Below are 15,922 nucleotides of genomic sequence, written 5' to 3'. Positions count from 1 at the left end.
CGCTCAGGACCTCACATTTGTGGACATCATCACAAGCAAGACCGAACTGAAAACCACAAGCGTCGTAACAGCTGACTGACAAGTAAGACATCATTGTTACCCACCTAGAAATGAGCAATGAAGTACCGTATTTACACGATTGTAAGTCGACCTCTTTTTTAAGATTTGGAAATCTGAAGTGGGGGGGTCGACTTACAATCAAAACCAAAAGATGGCACCACAAAAAAAAAAAAAAAAAGGCGAGACCAACCGGATATTAGGGGAGCCACAACGTAGGCTAGTTGGTGAACGTTCATGGTTATATTGCGCTCAGTTTTACAAACACGATATTAAGGAAGGACAGGACGTGGACGGACATAGCGCAACAATTTTATGTTTGCTCTATGGCCCCACCCGTAGCTTTCCGCTCTCCCGCACATTTGTTCGCTTTTCGGAAGGGTTTTTCAACATTTTTTAGAGTTTTACAGCACACACAGCACTCATGTGAGGATGTCGATAGTTCATGGAAGTGCCGCTGTTCCATTTGTGGTGGCACCCTCAGAAGAGCGGCACTTGCGGGGAGTATAGATAGTTCATGGAAGAGCAAACACCACTCGCGGCTCGTGTGTTTCTCTCAAGGTCGATCCAAACAGGTTGCGAAGCTTCAGGCGAAAAGCGGTTCAGTACAAATTGTCACCGACATCAGCAAGGGTGGTTATGAGAGCAGCGATTGAAGCACAACTATGTTTTGAGGGAACAAACATTGGGAAAGAAAAAAGCATTTTTTAATTCAAGCGAGACACAGTTAGATTCATTCAACGAAAATAAGATTCCTGGCCAACTTTATATATTCATGATGAGTTAATTAAATACAAGTTTATTTAATTTTATTGTTATTAACAAATACATTACTTTTCAGCGCCCATCATTACAGGGGGCACTGACACAGTTATCACTCATAATGCAATGCAGCTCTTAAAATGTGTAGAAAGGTGCGCTCGTAGATTTCACCGGTTGAAATACGCCCCCCTCATACGTTGTGCTTTTTTTGCTTGTCAAAGTTTGTCTGAATTTGGTAACGCGGGTAGCTTCATCGCGTCTTGACCTGTTCAGTCAAAAGTAGTGAGTTACGATCGTCAGTTAATTGTGTACTTGTTTTCGTGCGACTGCGCTGGCGACGGGCTCGGCATCCGACAATAGAATCAGCACTCTACACCTAAAGCTTTCCTCGGCCTCCAAAGATATTCTGTGCAGGGGTACAATTTAGACAACTGTACAGCTGGCCTTTTCCTGCATAGCTTTCTGCACTGAAAACTCGAAACACCCATCAAGTCGAATGGTGGAGCATTTGAATATGTAGCTCTAAAGGCAGGCCAACAAAAGAAATTTTGCGCCTTCGAAAACAAAAGGATGTCACTTCTGTTTTTAATAGATATGGCATCAAATTATTTTTTCTTCTGCCGGAAGTGTTCCCTCCACATACAGATGGCACTAAGCCCCATGAACCACCGATGAACCGCCATGTTTTGAACGTATGGGCTCCTATGGAAGCTTTGCTACCAGGTATATTTACCTTGTTTCTCTTTCCCTGTAGCTCTTTTTTTGACTGCCGGCCACATGCTACTTCTGCGCTTCCTCAGTCGAATTTTGACGACAAAATTCAGGGGTGCGATCGTTACATGAGTGCGATCATTATGCGAGTAAATACGGTATGTATGTATGCAAATGCACTTAAGTATGCAAATGGGAAATTTCGTTGGATGGCGACGTGCTTCGGGACCGTAGCACCTATGACGATGGCAGCCCTAGTGAGGAGTAGTAGTCCAGTGTCGACCATAATAGTCCAGCAGTAGACCATAACTCGGCCAAATGGTTATACTGTACACCTGGGTATTGTATTACATGCTGTATTTGCCATGGTCCGACTATCAGTGCATTCCCCAAAATGTACTTTATTTTCTTTATCCTGTAAATATATTGTTGCTTGTATTGTGACCTACCACTCCTGTAATAGCCCAAAGTTGGGCTGACAGTATCAATAAATGAAAAAATGAATGACCATGCCAGCTACTAATAAATTTTCGTTATGGAATGCACCCGCGGGTATGCTCTTCTTTTTTTTCCCCTGTCACACGCAATATTGGGGGGTCCACTTACATTCGAGTCGACTTACAGTCGTGTAAATACGGTAGTAACAAAGAAAAGGAAAGTGCTTTGTTCCCAGGTCACACAGCTCATCAACGCAGCGGAACAGCAAATTAATGAAGAGGCTAACAGAGAACAGTTGCTCACAATGCAGGCACAGATTAAGGGAATAAGTGAAAGCCTGAAGAAGGCCAACGAACAAATGGAGAAATTTCTGACAGAAGTTACTGCCGAAGCTGAATTCGAAAGAATAATAGAGTATGACATGGAAATAAGGATGATCTCATCCACAATAGAATTCAGAATTTGAGAGCCTGTACAATTGGATCTGAACAACAGAACAAAGCAGGCGGCATCACCAAGTACAGGACAAGACACAAGAGAACTAGTTAAACTACCTAAGCTGGAAATGACAAAGTCTGGTTGAAGAGCTTTGGAGTGGAATCATTTCTGGGCTCAGTACAAGTCAGCAGTTCACCTCAGACATAACATGAGCAAGAGACAACAGTTCAATCATTTATTAGCATCTCTAACCGGAAAGGCAGCATCTACTATAGAAGGGCTTCAGTACCTTGCAGACGAAAATTATGATGAAGCAATAAAAATACTGTAAACAACATTCGAATATCATGAGCAATCAGTGGAGCTGCACATAAACTAATGACACATAAACTACACATAAACATAAGCTATTGAGCCTAGAGAAACTGATGAACTACGCAAGCTAGTGCCAGAGTGCAAGTCAACTCATCGGCACTCAAATCACTGAAGGTGGAGACCGAGAGCTTCGTGCTGATGTTGTTGACAGCATTGAAAAGAGCAATTTCACTGGATTTATCAGCACAGTTCGAGTCAAAAGAAGCAATGAGAAACAGCTCAGCCATGGAAGCTAGCGCACAAAGCAGCACAACAGGAAAAGAATGTGAGGAAAAGCTGGACAGGTTTACATCATTTTTGCGAAAGCAAATATCTTTTTGGGAACAAACACAATGTGAACAGGAGAGGATAGCTACGAAGCCAAGGGATAACAGCAGACAGCTTCGAACAACTTCAAGCTTTTATAGCTCAGAAAACAGAAGCTGCCTGTTCTGCAAGCAGAACAACCATGTGACTGAGGACAGTCATTGGAACATTCCAATGACAGAAAAAAAGGCCATTCTCACCAAGAATAGAGCATGGTGGAGGTGGGCTTGGTGGCTGTGCCACAAACGAATCATCTAACCTTCTGTGTTTCGCCATGCAGGCCAATTTCTGAACTACCCTACTGCTGACGCTTCTTCCTGGCTTGGTTGCGGTGTCATAATGCACAGTGCCTTCTCAGGCGCCGTCACTCTGCGCTGATGGCGTTCCTGCAATACGCCTGTGGAAGCTGCCTACAACCACTCTTGCTGCACATCTACGGTTGCCACATGCGCAACCACTGGTCCTCATCCCACCCTGGCTGGCCCCGTCGGCAACGACAATTGTCTTGGCGCCTGCTATAAAGCTCGAGCCCCAATCCGCATCGCCCTGTGGGCTTGGTGGCTGTGCCACAAATAAATCATCTAACCTTCTGCGTTTCACCATGCAGGTTGGTCCATCGTACAGTTTATACACTAAAAAAAACAGTCATTATGCGTTGGTACAGCTGCCAAGCCCGCAGCGTTTGATTTGTATTTGTTGCGAGTGTGTCGCGGTCGCCCCTGACTTGTTATTGCTCACGGAGATATTGAGACTAACCCCGGTCCCAAAATGACAACTATTCTTGCAGAGCTCAAGAAATTAGCCGCTGGTCAGTCTAAACTACTAACAGAGGTACAAGACATGAAAGCTCCACTTCTCGTAACTAGCAACGCTTCCTCTGAACTCAGTACACAGCTGACTAGTGCCGAGACCTACTGTTGGCGCATTGAGCGTATGCGACGGCAGCTAGAAACCTTACAGACAGACACACTAAATACTGCCAATCGAATGGTAAAACTGAAAAGCCGTTTTGATGATGCCGAGAACCAGTCCAGACGCAATAATTTGTTGTTCTTCTCTATTCCAGATACTAACCCAAAAGAATCTTTCGCGAGTTCCGAAGAAATAGTCTTTCGCCATTGCTCTGAGTACCCGAACTTCACATTAGATCCCCAATTAACTGAATGCGCACATCGACTGCGCAGACACACCCAAGGTCGAAACCATCCAATTATTGTTAAATTCAAATTCCTTCAAAACTAAAGAAGCGATTTTATCTAATGGCCATAAATTAAAAGGTACTCCTCACGGCATTAGCGAAGACTACCACTGCCAGATCCAAAATGCGCGGAGGCATCTTATCGCCTTTGCAAAAAACAAATCTATGCCTTATTCACTTCATTATAAAATATTGCACATCAACTCCAACCGGTATGTCTTTGACGAGTCATCTCAAAGTGTCCAAGAAATAACATAGCTATCACGCCATCAAAAACTGCCTCACTGTGCTACACCTGCCGCCTGTTCAATTCCACCATTTTCAGTTATCTACACTAACATACGAAGCATCCTTGCAAAACGTGATACTACATCAAATCTTGTCTCATCATCCGAAGGCAACCTGCTCATACTAACCGAAACATGGCTCTGAGATGACGTTCCTGATACTGAAATATTAGAAGACCTGCCTAACTTTCAAGTAATCCTCAAAGATTGGCAAGGACGCAGAGGAGGAGGCGTCCTTATAGCCATTAAAAAAGAAATATTGTTTTCCACCATTGACATGAGCTCGGACTTCGAAATTTGTGGATCCTCTGTCGTGCCAAACCTGAACTACTACTTGTAGGTGTATGCTGCTGCCCCCCCGGCAGTTGTGCAGATTTTCCCAGAAAATTGAATAACATCCTAAGCCAACTAGTTAAAAGATACCCTAACACGCACATTCTGCTATTCGGGGACTTTATTTATCCAAACATTGATTGGTCTAACCCTCAAATAACTACCGGTTACACTGAATCCAAAGAATTCATTAATGTCTGTCTGAATTATAACCTTTCACAATTGGTAACTGAATCAACGCGTGTCACACATAATGCCAACATTCTAGACCTAGTACTGTCTTCAAATCCTGAAACACTATCGTCTCTTACTTACTGTAACAAAATAAGTGACCATAAAGTAATTCATGCTACATTCACCTTATTCCCGAACCCGCGCCACACTCACAAAAAAAAAAAAAACAATCTGCCTTTACGATAAAGGCAATTACCCGGCAATAAATAATGAATTAGAAGAATTCTACGAGGAATTCAAAACGGCCTTTCAACACCAATCTGTTCAAGAAAATTGGTCTCTTTTTCAGGAAAAAGTGGCACTCTTAATTGAAAAATACATACCAACATTATCGATTCAAGCTAATCGCCATAAACCATGGTTCACAAAATATCTGAAAACACTTGAGAATAAGAAAAAGTGCCTATTTCGACAAGCTAAGCAAAACCCGAACGATCACTTGTGGAATAAGTACTACAAAGCAGAACGCATTTATCTATCAGCAATCCGCTCATGCAAATACACTTTCTTTCATTTCGATCTGGCTAACATGATAAGTGAAAATCCAAAGAAATTCTGGCAAATCATTAACCCGCTGCCATCACGCACTATCTCCTTGCCGAATGAGCAGGGTGAAATCTTATCAGACTAGGACATTGCTAACACATTTAACCCTTTCGCTGTCACGGACGTACCGGTACGTCATCGTGCTTTCCCCCTACAGTGTCACTGACGTACCGGTACGTTCTCTATCGTGCGTTCAAAATTACGCGCCTGAGCGCAAAGCTGGCGCTCCTAAACTGGCCACGCCATCTGTTGACTCTTTCTACAAGTTTGTATATTCGCCCCGACCTGTGTAGTACATGTATTGAAGAGTACGGTGCGACTGCCACTCCCCCCTTTCTCTTCGCTGAGTGGCGCGGTGGCTCCGTGTTCGGTGGATCATACGTCGCGCACGTGTAGTTATGGGTTCAAGGGTTGTTCTGCCATCTCCGCTGGTTTGAAGGTTTTTATTTTTCTTCTGTTGGTATGTTTGCTACGGCGCGTCAAGTTCAGGCGCACGCGCCGTTGCCTCTCCGAAAAGAGTGACTCGATTGCTGCTTTCGCTCTCTCGCCGCACCCTCGCTTCCTACTTGCAGCAGTAAACGTAAAGCCCTTCGAACTTTGTTTAGCCTTTTTCCATCTCCCTCTGTCTTTTTGATCACGCAACGTCCTGTTTCTCTTCGTTGTGCGGGCGAATGAAAGCGCATCCTCCCTGTGCGCGGTTACTTTCGAATGGCTGAGCGCGCGGGACCTTTGTCTGCTCATTGGAGCGGTGGCTCAATTCCGATTCAGAATACGAGCCGAGCTCGGATTTGGACTCGGACAGCGTCTCATGCAAGGAAGAGATGAGTTCCACATCGTCAGATTCGGATGTTGAACGGATGTTAGTCAGGCTGATGATGATGATGATGATGTTTACTAACAACAGCTGCAGAACACTGAATGTGCATATTGCATTGACTATGTTATTTGTAAACCAATCATAATCAAAAATAAATTGCTATGTTCATTCCCTGTTATGCTCGTTCCCTGAAACCAAGTCGACACTGGGGGTGCATCACGGCCAGAAAGGTCCGACAGCGAAAGGGTTAATACAGCCTTTTCTTCAGTGTTCACTAAAGAACCAGACACCCCCTTACTTATGTTTCTTGCGCCGTCTCTACCTACAATGCCAGCTATCACTTTATTGATACATGGAATTTCAAATATAATAGATAATGTTAAACTTTCGTCATCTGCAGGTCTCGACGAAAGCACATCCAAGTCTTTAAAGAACACTAAGTTCATCTCTGCAGCATGCTTAACATTGTTGTTTTCACAATCATTGTCTTCTGGAAACCTCCCGAAAGAGTGGAACATTAGCAACGTCGTTACAGTCTACAAATCGGGCAATAAAAGTTTGCCTTTGAACTACCGCCCCATTTCCATCACGTCGGTGCCCTGTAAGATCACGGAACATGTTATATACACCCATATAATTAACTTCCTTGATACTAACAATTTCTTTGACTTATCCCAGCACAGATTCTGCAAGGGACTAAATTGCGAAACACAATTGGCTATTTTTCTCCACGATCTACATTCAAATCTCGATATTAACATACAAACTGACGCAATTTTCCTTGACTTCACAAAAGCATTCGACCAAGTAGCTCACCAACGACTGCTCCTAAAACTTTCAGGGTTAAACCTACACCCTGCAGTTTTAAAATGGATAGAACAATTCCTTACTAGTTGCATGCAGTCGGTGTACGTCAATAACCATACTTCTGAGCCCCTACCCGTAAAGTCAGGCGTCCCTCAGGGCTCGGTACTAGGTCCCCTCCTATTTTTAATATACATTAACCCTTTCGCTGTCGGACGTTTCTGGCCGTGACGCACCCCCAGTGTCGGCTTGGTTTCAGGGAACGAGCATAACAGGGAATGAACAAAGCAATTTATTTTTGATTATGATTGGTATACAAATAACATAGTCAATGCAATATGCACATTTCAGTGTTCTGCAGCTGTTGTTAGTAAACATCATCATCATCATCAGCCTGACTAAAATCTGTTCAACATCCGAATCTGACGATGCGGAACCCTCTTCGTCTCAAGCGACTTTGTCCGAGTCCGAATCCGAGCTCGGCTCGTATTCTGAATAGGAATTCAGCCACCGCTCCCATGAGCAGACGAAGGTCCCGCGCGCCGAGCCATCCGAAAGTAACCGCGCGCAGGGAGGATGCGCTTTCAGTCGCCCGCGCAACGGAGAGAAATGGGACGTTGCGTGATCAGGAAGACAGAAGGAGATGGAAAAAGGCTAAACAAAGTTCTAAGGGCTTTACGTTTACTGCTGCAAGTCGGAAGCGAGGGTGCGGCGAGAGAGTGAAAGCAGCAATCGAGTCACCCTTTTTGGAGAGGCAACGGCACGTGCGCCTGAACTTGACGCGCCGTAGCAGGCACACCAACAGAAGAAAAATAAAAACCTTCAAACCAGCGGAGATTACAGAACAACCCTTGAACCCATAACCACACGCGCGCGACGCATGATCCAGCGAACGCGGAGCCACCGCGCCACTCAGCAAAGAGAAAGTGGGGAGTGGCAGTCGCACCGTACTCTTCAATACATGGGTTAACAAAGGTCGGAGCGAATATACGAACTTGTACGAAGAGTCAACAGATGGCGTGGCCAATCCAGGAGCGCCTGCTTTAGCGCTCAGGCGCGAAATTTTGAACGCACGATAGAGAACGTACCGGTACGTCAGTGACACCGTGGGGGGGAAGCGCGATGACGTACCGGTACGTCAGTGACAGCGAAAGGGTTAATGATCTACCATTACACGTGTCGCGAAAAATCTGCACGTACGCTGATGACTGTGTCATTTACCGCTCAGTTATTAACGATAATGATCAAACCACCCTTCAGGAAGACTTCAACAATATTCAAAATTGGTGTCTATGTTGGTTAATGGTCCTAAGCCCTACTAAATGTAAAGCAATGTTGTTCTCCCGCCGTTCTAACCCCTTGGTATTTCAATACGAAATCGCTAACGAACAAATTCAGTGTGTAAACAATTATAAGTACCTGGGTGTTACTGTCTCAAATGATCTGGACTGGTGTGTGCATGTGACTAACGTTATCTCTTCAGCTAACAGATCATTTGGGTTCCTACGATGTCACCTAAAAAAGGCACCGCAGCATGTGAAACTATTAGCTTATAAGGCACTAATACGACCCAAACTAGAATACGCATCAGCCATTTGGAGCCCTTGCCAGACTTTCCTCATTACCGCTCTTGAGGCATTTCAGAATCAGGCCATCCGGTTCATTCACACCGCTTTTTCATACGATGTCAGCGTAACTTCATTAAAAGCAGAATCTGGCATACAAACCCTTTCCCACCGCAGTTTAATTGCCAGCTTATCATTATTTCACAAATTCTACCACAGCATACTCAATCATGCACCATATATCTAGCCACCATCGCGCATATCCCATCACATAGGTCATTCCTTAAACGTAGCTCATACACACACGTGCACTATCACTTTTGCATCTTCTTTTTTCCCACGAATAGCCAAAGACTGGAATGGTCTTGCACAACATCGTTTCTATACCCAGCTCATCTGCCTTCATAGAAGAAATTGCCTCACATTATGCCTTGTAACATTTTGATATTCTTTGTTTCTCATATTCTTTGTAACCCACCCCTTATGTAATACCCCAAAGAGGGGTCTTTAAGGAAATAAAGTGAAAGTGAAATGTTTCAGGTGCACTCGGCCAAAACGTAATTGTAGAGCAACAGTGAAATGCAAGAAATGCAAAGGGCAACATGCTACATCAGTGTGTAGAACGGCGCAGCAAGAAAAGGCAGAGCAGGTCACAACACAGCAAGCAGAAGTGACGACGTCAACCCTAGATGCAACTGAAAATCTAAAGAATAATTTTGTGCTTTTGCAGACAGGTGTAGCTTGGATAGGGCGAGAAAAGGTGGCAGACTTTGCCATTTAAGCAGAAGCCAGCAGACATTTATTGAAGATGGATTTGCAAAAGAAATAGGTGCAAAAATAATGTGACAGGAAACGCTGACGAGTGGTTTGCTTGGAGGAGACGAAAAATTACAATTAATGAATGGTGTGCAAGTAACTATAGCAATGTGAGAAAACAAATCAGCCAAAGTAATCGAAGCTCTACAAGTGGATGTCATATCTCACAGTTGTCTACTTGCTCCAAATCAGAAACTCGGCGAGAAAATGGAACACCTAAAGCTACAAGTGGCGGATGACAGAACTGAGACTGCAAAAGATGCCATAGGACTTCTCATCGGCTTAGATTATTATTGGGAGTTCTTCACTAGTAAAACACAAAAAATCGAAAGCAGACTGATGGCTGTTGAGACAATACTGGGTTGGGAACTGCAAAGTTCACTGGAGCAAACCAAAACAAAATTAAATCAAGTCCAAAATCCAGCAGTTATGGTTCTGTAGGCTGAAGCTGCAGAAACAAGACTTCAGCAAGAGCTACAAAGGTTTTGGAGCTTGGAATCAATGGGGATCACAAAACATAGTTGAAATAACACAAAAGCTGAAATTGTAGAAGAATTCGAGACTAAGATAGTACAACTAAACGGTCGCTAACAAGTCAGTTTGCAGTGGAAACAAAATGTTAACTTGGAAATCAACAAGTAAAATTCAATTAAATGACTCCTCCAACTGACGAAAAGGCTAAAGAAAAACGAAGACATGCTGCGTCACTATGATCACGCAATCTCAGAATATATGACCTTGGGAGTCGCAGAAGAGGTTCAGGAATCTTCAGAACCACTGACTACACTGTGCCACATGCCACATCACGCGGCTATTTGAGAGGACCGAGCCACGACAACATTCGTGTAGTATTCGATGCCTCTTCACACATGCAAGAAAGACATGTCATTACACGACGATCTGGAGGCAGGACCTAATTTAAATGAAGACATACTGCCACTGCAAATCAACTTTTGAAAGTAAAAGCTGGCCCTAGTAGGAGACGTTGAAAAGGCATTCCCACAACTTTCAATCCCCAAAGAGGACAGAGATTCCATGAGATTTCTGTGGTGGAAGCATGACGCGGAAGTAAAAACGTTGGTGCATGACTAGGGTAACTTTCGGTACAACACCGAGCACATTTCTTCTGGCCGTTGCAATCAAGCACCATTTGAAACAAGTGGATGAGCAATTTCCAGATAAAACAGAAACACTATAGAAAACGATTTACGTGGATGATGTAATCTTAGGGGCAGCAACGTTTGATGGTGCTGTCAAGCTGTACAAAGAGACAAAACAAGTGTTCAAAGAGGCGGCGATGAACTTGAGAAAATGGACATCATATGAAGAGAGATTAAACAAAATAGTAGATCGAAAACGAAAAGGACGATGCTCACATCGAGATTCGATCAAAAGGACACACAGTGCTTCTTGGCATAATCTGGAAGCACTCAAAAGACCGGCTATCCTTCTCTGTGGACAAGTGGACGTCCTTACCAGCAACAAAGTTATTTTATATGCTTTGTTTGCTGTCACCTTTTACGATATGCACAAAGTTGGGCTTTCAAAGACAGTGGAAAACGGACGTCACATGGGATGATCCACTCACCACAGAAGAATACAACAAGTGGAGGGAACTGATGTCAGAAGTCGAGGAGCTGCAAGTTCTAGAAGTTCTCTGATGCTACACCAGCAAGGACCAAATAGTACAAGCATACAAGTGATGCGTATTTGCGACACGAGCCCAACAGCATACGAAGTGGCAGCATACTTGGTAGTAGTGTACAATGATGGAACAAAAAGAGTCCAGGCTACTGACAGCGAGAAGTCATATAGCAAGACTTGAGTTAATGGCAGCGGTGATAGCATTAAGGCTAAGCGACTACATCAAAGGTCACTTCACTGAAAGAATTCAAGAGGCAGCCTGCTGGACCTACTCAATGATTGTACTTCAATGGATCAAAGGGACAAGCAAAAAGGGATACATTCGTTACCAACAGAGTCGAAGAAATAAGAGAGAAAACACTAGAAATGAGCTGCTCATTCATCCAAGGTGAACACAATCTGGCCGATCGGCTCCCACATGGTATAAGCGCAAAGACATTAATGAACTCGAAAATATGGTGGCATAGACCCGAATGGATTACCTCCGTGGTGACGAAAAGAGCAAGTGTGATTCACATGAATGTACAGATGGACGATCAACACGAAGCGCAATGCCACACCTGCACAGAAACAACAGAGAATAGACCAATCTTGGAACTAAAAAGTATTCATCATACGGGCAACTTCTAAGAATAACAGCATGGGTGTTCATATTCATAGACAATGCAAGAAAAGAACATCACAAGGGGCCGTTAAAAAGAAAGGAGATTATAACTGCCGAGACATACAGGATATGACAAACACAAGTACTACTCAGGCAAACAAGTGGCGATGCTGATTCATGTGCCAAATCCTTTAATATAAATAGACAAGAAGTACCGTATTTACTCGATTCTAAAGCGCCCTCGATTGTACTTCGCACCCAATTTTCGCAACCAGAAAAAAAAAAAAAAAAAGATTGTAACGCGCACCAGTTTGCCATAATCTAAAAAAACAAAACTCCTTTACAGTACCACACACCTCATTCTTTCACACATAAATGCAACTTTCTCTCATTTGGAAAAAAAGATTTACTTCCAATGCACTAAAGTTGTGATAAATAAAAAAAGTTGCAGTTTCACCCAAAAGGCGAAGCATCAACTACGATAGCAAACTAGTAGACAGCTATACAAAAGTAAGTAAGGTCTTATTGGCCGTATAAAGTTTTAAACATTCGCTTACTATAGTCGCGTACAACTTTAGAAAAAAGGGGGCATTTACTCCTCCGAGGCGGATGCACACGAGCATCCACCAATGGGCGCGCACTCTGGACTGACGTTACGAGCTTGACCGCCATTGACCCCGCCGACGGAGAAGATGGCCGCCCGCACTTTGAACTGGGCCAAGTCGCGTCAGCTGTGTGCGTCAGCCCCTCGTCATAGTGGAATTCCAAACTGTTTGTGATGGTCTATCATGCCAGAAATATTACTGCGAGCTTACGATGCGGCATTTGTGCCGCGTGCATTTATTTTAAGCCGTGATCCGGCGAAGAAACATTGCAGCGAGCATCGCTGACGCTGCACTACGCTTTGCCTGAAAACACCATCCTACAGCGACCCCAACAAACACACACCCTGCGTGTTTGTTCCATGTTTTTTTCTTTTATTTTGCTCCCTAGTGAAGTTACGACAAGAAAAGTTAGCCAAAGTCTGGTGCCTACTGTCAGTGGCAGGTGTGTTCATGTACAGTGTCGCTTCTCTTCTCGTGCTTGAATCCGATCTCGATAAGCAGGCGACGCACAGTATACTGCTTCAGCGATGGGAGATCCATACGTTTCGAGAACTCGTTAGTTATCTTCTCGGCCGTCAGTATCTCGTTGCGGCGAAAGAAATCAAGCACACATGACCTCAGCGCGCACAACGTGAAGCTGTTATAGTTCGTGCTGCGTCTTCTTTTTTCTACATTTCGTGGGCACTTTCACTAAGGCGTTGGCAGTTAGCCACACGAAATATGCGACACTTTGACCTCCCTCCTCACCTTGAACACTGTGCTTTCGCTGACACTGAGCATCTCGGCGATAAACTTGGCCGTGGCCTCCACGCTGTGTTCAGGCTCCCTGTTACGCCAATACGTGTAGCAGTGGAGGATCATGTTGCATGAATCGCTGTTCAGGATGTGGCCACTCTTATTCTTGTCAAGGCTCCTTGGTGGTGTGGACATTGAGACGACACAAGGCTCGTTCGGCAAAAAAGGATCGCATTCTGATGTCCACTCGCTGGGCTCTATGTCGGAAAACACGCACGGAATGCCTTGCGTGAACTGGCAAGATTGCAAACTTGCAAAAAAAAAAAAAAGTGAAAAGGAAAAAAAAATTTGGAAACACAAAACCAAAAAGTATAAATTTTATGCTATTTAAAACCAAGAGCATTTATTTAAATCAGTGAACGAAGCATTTTTGTACCTTTCCTGCTTCGAGTATTCACGCTCCAGGTTTGTAACGGTTGCGATAAATGCATTGTTGTATATAAGTACTCGTTCAATAGCAACTGATAGATTTTAAGCTTGGAAAAGTAGTAAATGTGCCGTGTACATGTAAACAAGCGCAAAAGCCACGCACAGCTGCTCTTTCTACTTTTGTTGCTTGCAATAAAGCTAAAGAGCAGACGACAGGCAGCGTTGTGGAAGGCACGTGGTTATTTTTCTGTCGCGATCCGGCATGTGCTGTAGCACATGAGAGCTTTTCTAAACCACTCATCAAAATACAAAAGTCTTTATTTATACCGAGAATTGCGCGTTTCAGAAGCAAGATTTTTTGAGCATGATTATTTTAGTCGCGGAGCAATCGGCTGTCGTGCTTCGATCATCTGGGCGGCACCTCCCCTTTTCTCTAAGGTTGCACCTGACTATAGCTAATTTAACAAGCATGGTGTCATGAGCTCACGAGCAAACATGAACACGTCTCACTCAATGACCGCATAAACTCTTTATCAGAACGCTAGAGCAAGGAAGTGCGGTAGCAGGAAAGAGGGAATTGACCTTTGTATGGCCTCTCGCTTCAAGGCAAGCTAAGCAACGAGAACACAGCATGGTGTGCCTAGATGCACACTCTTGTCTCCTTCGCAGATCGCTTTTATGATAGGGGATGCACGCGGCCGAGCCGTACGTAGCAGCCGCCAGTGTACAATGACTCAGGCTGCTGTTTGCACCAGTCTCGCACGCAAGTTTTGGGAACTCCCAATGCCCGTGATGCTGCCCTGTTTTTATCCGTCGCCGTACACGCGATCGCTTTAATTTTAATTGCGGCATTGTGATGAACTCGGCATGTCTTTGCAGTCGGCACTTCCATGCTGATGGAGCAAACGCAGAAAATGGGAAGACAGACAGTGCACTAACCTAAGCCAAAGGAAGCAATGCCTAAGCACCCGTACTGCAGCACAGGGAGAAAGCTGCGGCAGCTAGACTCGAAGCGCGTATGAGGCGGAGATCTTGAAATGCCGATGGCGATATGGTAACGCAGATTTAGGCTCATACTCGATTCTAATGCGCACATAATTTCTGGACCCGCTTTTTATCAGAAAAAAAAGTGCATGTTAGATTCAAGTAAATACGATACAGTCGATCCCGGATATATCGAACTTGAAGGGGATCGCGAAATAGTTTGATATATCGATAATTCGAAATATAAAATATGCATGTCAAAAGCTTCTCTAACAACTCCACACATCTCAAGGCAGTTTCCCAATGTCGTGACTAATGGGAACTTACCGATCTGTGCCTCTAAGGCGCGTAAAAAAAGAAAAACACAGCACGATGACCAGAGCACTTTATTTCGGAAGAAAAGAATATGCAACCTTTGCTTGCTTTTTCTTCTGCACCATCAAGTTCATTAAGCTGTCCTCAAGCTTGTTGACAGTGTCCAAATGAGAAAGGCCAGCTCCTTCCATTGTACCCCAACAGCAGCGAATGACGCTGAAAGCTGATGCAAGTTCAGCTGCAGTGCATGGTGGTTGGTCCTCTTCGTCGGAACCTTCGGCAGCATTTGCTAAAACAGTGCTGTCTCATCTGCGTTGAATATTTGTGACGGTGACAAGCTGTCGGAATTATTTGGCCACTGTTTGGACAACCACTTCTCTATGTGACTTGTGCTAGTCACCTCACTTTTGCCCGAAAGGATCTTTCCGACGATGCTGTAGCGACTCTTAAATTGCTGCTGCCAACCAGTGCCACCAGTGAAGCTTTCTTCTCCAAAGGCCACAGCAAACCATTTGGCCTTCTCCATGAGCATTGCGCGGTCCACAGGTGTGTTCTTGGTATGTGTTTCCAAAAACCAGGCATACAATGCCTTCTCGACATTGTCAAAGGTTGGGACGTGCACACGACATGCTACAGGGTGACTGGACTACACTGCCTTCAGCTTAACATCGGCTTTGGAGGATCGTACTCGGGGTGTTGCAAGGAATTCTGAACGCCGCGGCGACCGACAACTTTTTCTTGCCAGCCTCCACCCATCGAATGGTGTTCGTCTTTGTTGAAAAATCCAAATTTTTATGTTTTCTCGCGGCCATGGCTCTGGAACACGTGCCAAAAGCGGAAAGAAAAACGCACTGCACCACACGAGTAACAATCCTTCGCACTGGCCTCGTAAATAAAAGGAACAAAGCGAATCGAAAGA

At 44.3% G+C, this 15,922-nt stretch overlaps 1 protein-coding gene across 2 annotated transcripts in view; it reads right to left on the bottom strand.

Moving 5' to 3' along the window:
• Positions 1–15,922, bottom strand: part of LOC126529764 (EGF domain-specific O-linked N-acetylglucosamine transferase-like) — a 182,861-nt gene that overhangs the window by 128,196 nt on the left and 38,743 nt on the right. The gene's annotated exons all lie outside the window — the stretch shown is intronic.

Source organism: Dermacentor andersoni, chromosome 9, assembly GCF_023375885.2.
Source record: "Dermacentor andersoni chromosome 9, qqDerAnde1_hic_scaffold, whole genome shotgun sequence".
NCBI classification, from domain to species: Eukaryota; Metazoa; Arthropoda; class Arachnida; order Ixodida; family Ixodidae; genus Dermacentor; species Dermacentor andersoni.
The sequence above is the reverse complement of the archived record's forward strand: the minus strand, read 5'-3'. Positions and strand labels throughout refer to the sequence as shown.